Raw genomic sequence first — 6,647 nt, 5'->3', positions numbered from 1 at the left:
GGTTCTCTTGTTTTCTCCATCCTTTTCTTAGTGATGGGTTTGTCCTCATCAATGAGAATGTCTTCCTCTATGTCAATTCCAACCGAATTGCAAAGGTGACAAATGAGATGAGGGAAGGCTAACCTTGCCAAAGGAGAGAACTTGTCCGCCACCTTGTAGAGTTCTTGGGATATAACCTCATGAACTTCCACTTCCTCTCCAATCATGATGCTATGTATCATGATAGCCCGGTCTATAGTAGCTTCAGACCGGTTGCTAGTGGGAATGATTGAGCGTTGGATGAACTCCAACCATCCCCTAGCCACGGGCTTGAGGTCATGCCTTCTTTAGTTGAACCGGCTTCCCTCTTGAATCTCTCTTCCATTGAGCGCCCTCTTCACATATGTCCATGAGGACTTGGTCCAACCTTTGATCAAAGTTGACCCTTCTTGTGTATGGGTGTGCATCTCCTTGCATCATAGGCAAGTTGAATGCCAACCTTACATTTTCCAGACTAAAATCTAAGTAATTCCCCCGAACCATTGTAAGCCAATTCTTAGGGTCCGGGTTCACACTTTGATATGGTTCTTGGTGATCCATGAATTGGCATAGAACTCTTGAACCATTAAGATTCTGATTTATTGAATGGGGTTGGTGAGAACTTCCCAACCTCTTCTTCGGATCTCATGTCGGATCTCCGGATACTCATTCTTTTTGAGTTTGAAAGGGACCTCGGGGATCACTTTCTTCTTGGCCACAACTTCATAGAAGTGGTCTTGATGCACCCTTGAGAGGAATCTCTCCATCTCCCATGACTCGGAGGTGGAAGCTTTTGCCTTTCCTTTTCTCTTTCTAGAGGTTTCTCCGACCTTTGGTGCCATAAATGGTTATGGAAAAACAAAAAGCTTTAGCTTTTACCACACCAAACTTAGAAGGTTGCTCGTCCTCGAGCAAAAGAAGAGAGAAGAGAGTAGAAGAAGAAGAAATAGAGGAGATGGAGTGGGCTTTGTATTTCGGCCAAGGGGGAGAAGTGGTGTTTAGGTTGTGTGAAAATGAAGGAGTGGAGATGGGTTTATATAGGAGTGAGAGGGGTGTGAATGGTTCGGCCATTATGGGTGGGTTTGGGAGGGAAAGTGGTTTGAATTTGGATGGTGAGGTAGGTGGGGTTTTATGAAGGATGGATGTGAGTGGTGAAGAGAATGGTGGGATTTGATAGGAGAAGGGTTTTTGGAGAAGAGGTATTGAGGTGATTGGTGAATGGGTGAAGAAGAGAGAGAGAGATGGGGTAGGTGGGGATCCTGTGGGGTCCACAGATCCGGAGGTGTCAAGGATATCTCATCCCTGCACCAAGTGGCGTGCAAAATGCCCCTTTCTGCCAATCCTGGCGTTAAACGCCAGGCTGCTGCCCATTTCTGGCATTTAACGCCAGCCTCTTGCCCATTCCTGGCGTTAAACACCAGTCTGGTGCCCTTTTCTGGCGTTAAACGCCCAGAATGGTGCCAGGCTGGGCGTTTAACGCCCATTCTGCTACCTTTACTGGCGTTTAAACACCAGTAACTATCTCCTCCAGGGTGTTCTATTTTTCATTCTGTTTTTTACTTTGTTTTTGCTTTTTCAATTGTTTTTGTGACTTCACATGATCATCAACCTACAGAAAACATAAAATAACAATAGAAAATAGAAAATTATCATAGAATAGTAGCGATTGGGTTGCCTCCCAACAAGCGCTTCTTTAATGTCAATAGCTTGACAGTGGCTCTCATGGAGCCTCACAGATGTTCAGAGCAATGTTGGAACCTCCCAACACCAAACTTAGAGTTTGACTGTGGGGGCTCTGTTTGACTCTGTATTGAGAGAAGCTCTTCATGCTTCCTCTCCATGGTGACAGAGGGATATCCTTGAGCTTTAAACACAAGGGAGTCTTCACTCACTTGAATGATCAATTCTCCTCTGTCAACATCAATCACAGCTTTTGCTATGGCTAGGAAGGGTCTGCCAAGGATGATGGATTCATCCATACACTTCCCAGTTTCTAGGATTATGAAATCAGCAGGGATGTAATGGTCTTCAACCTTTACCAAGACATCCTCTACAAGTCCATAAGCCTGTTTCTTTGAATTGTCTGCCATCTCTAGTGAGATTCTTGCAGCTTGTACCTCAATGATCCCTAGCTTCTCCATTACAGAGAGAGGCATAAGGTTTATGCTTGACCCTAGGTCATACAGAGCCTTCTCAAAGGTCATGGTGCCTATGGTACAAAGGATTGAGAATTTTCCAGGGTCTTGTCTCTTCAGAGGTAATTTCTGCCTAGTTAAGTCATCCAGTTCTTTGATGAGCAATGGAGGTTCATTCTCCCAAGTCTCATTACCAAATAGCTTGGCATTTAGCTTCATGATTGCTCCAAGGTACTTAGCAACTTGCTCTTCAGTGACATCTTCATCCTCTTCAGAGGAAGAATACTCATCAGAGCTCATGAATGGTGATGAGCGGATAATTTATACGCTTTTTGACATTGTTTTTAGTATGTTTTTAGTAGGATCTAGTTACTTTTAGGGATTTTTTTTAATAGATTTTGTGTTAAATTCACATTTCTGGACTTTACTATGAGTTTGTGTGTTTTTCTGTGATTTCAAGTATTTTCTTGCTGAAATTGAGGGACTTGAGTAGAAATCAGATTCAGAGGTTGAAAAAGGACTGCTGATGCTGTTGGATTCTGACCTCTCTGCACTCAAAGTGGATTTTCTGGAGCTACAGAACTCGAAATGGCGCGCTTCCAATTGCGTTGGAAAGTAGACATCCAGGGCTTTCCAGCAATATATAATAGTCCATACTTTGGCCAAGAATTGACGACGTAAACTGGCGTTCAACGCCAGCCTTCTGCCCAAATCTGGCGTCCAGCGCCAGAAAAGGATCCAAAACCAGAGTTGAACGCCCAAACTGGCACAGAAACTGGCGTTCAACTCCACAAATGGCCTCTGCACGTGTAACACTCAAGCCCAAGCCCAAGCACACACCAAGTGGGCCCCGGAAGTGGATTTATGCATCGATTACTTACTCATGTAAACCCTAGTGACTAGTTTATTATAAATAGGACCTCTTACTATTGTATTAGACGTCTTTTTGACCATCTTTGGATTACCTTATGATCCTTTGATCACGTTTTAGGGGGCTGGCCATCTCGGCCATGCCTGGACCTTCACTTATGTATTTTCAACGGTAGAGTTTCTACACTCCATAGATTAAGGTGTGGAGCTCTGCTGTTCCTCAAAAATTAATGCAAGTACTACTGTTTTCTATTCAATTCTTCTTATTTCGCTTCTAAGATATCCATTCGCACCCAAGAACGTGATGAAGGTGATGATTATGTGTGACGCTCATCATCCTTCTTCCTTATGAACGCGTGCCTGACAAACACTTCCGTTCTACATGAAATCAAGCTAGAATGAATATCTCTTAGATCTCCTAACCAGAATCTTCGTGGCGTAAGCTAGAATGATGGCGGCATTCAAGAGAATCCGGAAGGTCTAAACCTTGTCTGTGGTATTCCGAGTAGGATTCAATGATTGAATGACTGTGACGAGCTCCTAACTTGCGATTGCAGGGCGTTAGTGACAGACGCAAAAGGATAGTAAATCCTATTCCAGCATGATCGAGAACCGACAGATGAATAGCCGTGCCGTGACAGGGTGCGTGAGCATATTATTCACTGAGAGGATAAGATGAAGCCATTGACAAGGGTGATGCCTCCAGACGATTAGCCGTGCCGTGACAGGGCATTGGATCATTTTCCCGAGAGATGACCGAAAGTAGCCATTGACAGTGGTGATGTATCACATAAAGCCAGCCATGGAAAGGAGTAAGACTGATTGGATGAAAATAGCAGGAAAGCAGAGGTTCAGAGGAACGAAAAGCATCTCCATTCGCTTATCTGAAATTCCTACCAATGGATTACATAAGTATCTCTATTCCTATTTTATTATATAATATTCGAAAACACCATTATCACTTTATATCTGCCTGACTGAGATTTACAAGGTGACCATAGCTTGCTTCATACCAACAATCTCCGTGGGATTCGACCCTTACTCACGTAAGGTATTACTTGGACGACCCAGTGCACTTGCTGGTTAGTTGTATCGAAGTTGTGACAATCATGAATTAAGATCAGAGCACCAAGCTTTGGAGCCATTACCAGGATTTGTTCGAGCCTGGAGATCACAATTTCGTGCACCAAATGGCAAAAGTAAATTTAATGGAATCTCTATGGTCTCAGTGTGAGCCTCAGATTCCCATGGTTCCTCATCAGGGAACTCGATGGAGGTCAGTGGACGTCCATTGATGTCTTCCTCAGTGGAGATTACTGCCTCTTCCTCTTCTCCAGGTTCGGCTATGTGAGACGTGTTTATGGCCTTGCACTCTCTCTTTGGATTCTCTTCTGTATTGCTTGGGAGAGTACTAGGAGGGAGTTCAGTAATTTTCTTACTCAGCTGACCCACTTGTGCCTCCAAATTTCTAATGGAGGACCTTGTTTTAGTCATGAAACTTTGAGTGGTTTTGATTAGATCAGAGACAATGGTTGCTAAATTAGAGTGGCTCTGTTTAGAATTCTCTGTTTGTTGCTGAGAAGATGATGGAAAAGGCTTGCTATTGCTAAACCTGTTTCTTCCACCATTGTTGTTGTTGAAACCTTGTTGAGGTCTCTGTTGATCCTTCCATGAGAGATTTGGATGATTTCTCCATGAAGAATTATAGGTGTTTCCATAGGGTTCTCCCATGTAATTCACCTCTTCCATTGCTGGGTTCTCAGAATCATAAGCTTCTTCTTCAGAGGAAGCTTCCTTAGTACTTCCTGTTGCTGCTTGCATTCTAGACAGACTCTGAGAAATCATATTAACTTGTTGGGTTAATATTTTATTCTGAGCCAATATGGCATTCAGAGTATCAATCTCAAGAACTCCTTTCTTCTGATTTGTCCCATTATTCACAGGATTCCTTTCAGAAGTGTACATGAATTGGTTATTTGCAACCATTTTAATGAGTTCTTGAGCTTCTGCAGGCGTCTTCTTCAGATGAAGAGATCCTCCAGCAGAGCTATCCAATGACATCTTGGATAGTTCAGACAGACCATCATAGAAGATTCCTATGATGCTCAATTCTGAAAGCATGTCAGAAGGGCACCTTATGATCAATTGCTTATATCTTTCCCAAGCTTCATAGAGGAATTTACCATCCTTCTGTCTGAAGGTTTGGACTTCCACTCTAAGCTTGCTCAATTTTTGAGGTGGAAAGAACTTTACCAAGAAGGCATTGACTAGCTTTTCCCAAGAGTTCAGGCTTTCTTTAGGTTGTGAATCCAACCATGTCCTAGCTCTGTCTCTTATAGAAAAAGGAAAAAGCATAAATCTATAGACTTCAGGGTCAACCCCATTGGTCTTGACAGTGTCACAGATTTGCAAGAATTTAGCTAAGAACTGATGAGGATCTTCCAATGGAAGTCCATGAAACTTGCAATTCTGTTGCATTAGAGAAACTAATTGAGGCTTAAGCTCAAAGTTGTTTGCTCCAATGGCAGGGATTGAGATGCTTCTCCCATAGAAGTCGGGAGTAGGTGCAGTAAAGTCACCAAGCACCTTCCTTGCATTGTTGGCATTGTTGTTGTTTTCGGCTGCCATGGTTTCTTCTTCTTTGAAGAGCTCTGTTAGGCCCTCTAAAGAAAATTGTTCTTTAGCTTCTCTTAGCTTTTTCTTCAAGGTCCTTTCAGGTTCAGGATCAGCTTGAACAAGTATGCCTTTATCTTTGCTTCTGCTCATATAAAAAAGAAGAGAACAAGAAAGTAGAGAATCCTCTATGTCATAGTATAGAGATTCCTTGAGGTGTCAGAGGAAAAGAAGAATAGAAGGAGGGGGTAGATAGAGGAGAATTCGAACATATAAAGAAGGAGGGAGTTTGAATTGTACCTTGAGGAGGAGTATTAGTCCTTTAAGTAGAAGGATGTGAGAAGAGGGGAAGAATTTTCAAAAATTAAAGTAATAGATTTTGAAATAATTAAAAGAAATTTTGAAAATTTGATTGATGATTTTTGAAAACTAAAATTGGGAAAGAAATTAAGTGATTTTTGAAAAAGATTTTGAAATTAGAAACCAAAAAGATATGATTGAGAGTTAATTTTGAAAAAGATGTGATTGAGAAGATATGATTGAGAAGATATGATTGAAAATCAATTTAGAAAAAGAAAGTTTTTAAAATTAAAGTTGATTACTTGACTAACAAGAAATTAAAAGATATGATTCTAAAATTTAAAGTTTGATCCTTTCTTAATAGGCAAGTAACAACTTGAAAATTTTGAAGTAAATCTTGAATTGAAGCAAGGATTTTTGAAAATAGTAAAAATAAATATAAAATGAAAAAAAATTGATTTTGAAAGAGATTAATTGAAAAGATATGATTTGAAAAATATTCGATTTTGAAAAATTATGAAAACTTGAAAAAAATGTGAATTAAAAACAAAATCTTCCCTCTAGTGTCATCCTGGCGTTAAACGCCCAGAATGGGCACCATTCTGGGCGTTTAACGCCCAAATCTCTACCTTTTTGGGCGTTAAATGCCCAGCCAGGTACCCTGTTTGGCGTTTAAACGCCAGTTTTCCTTCTTCACTGGGTGTTTTGAAT

At 41.2% G+C, this 6,647-nt stretch overlaps 1 non-coding gene across 1 annotated transcript; it reads left to right on the top strand.

The window, feature by feature from the left end:
* The first annotated feature begins 5,138 nt into the window (after positions 1 to 5,138).
* Positions 5,139 to 5,246, top strand: LOC148574249 (small nucleolar RNA R71). The gene has a single exon (XR_015906289.1). It is a non-coding gene; the product is annotated as a small nucleolar RNA R71 (small nucleolar RNA).
* The last annotated feature ends 1,401 nt before the right edge of the window (positions 5,247 to 6,647 follow it).

Source organism: Arachis ipaensis, chromosome B2 (genome assembly GCF_059453495.1).
Source record: "Arachis ipaensis isolate K30076 ecotype BB chromosome B2, ASM5945349v1, whole genome shotgun sequence".
Classification (NCBI taxonomy): domain Eukaryota; kingdom Viridiplantae; phylum Streptophyta; class Magnoliopsida; order Fabales; family Fabaceae; genus Arachis; species Arachis ipaensis.
Note: the sequence above shows the minus strand (reverse complement) of the source record. Positions and strands in the feature narration are given on the sequence as shown.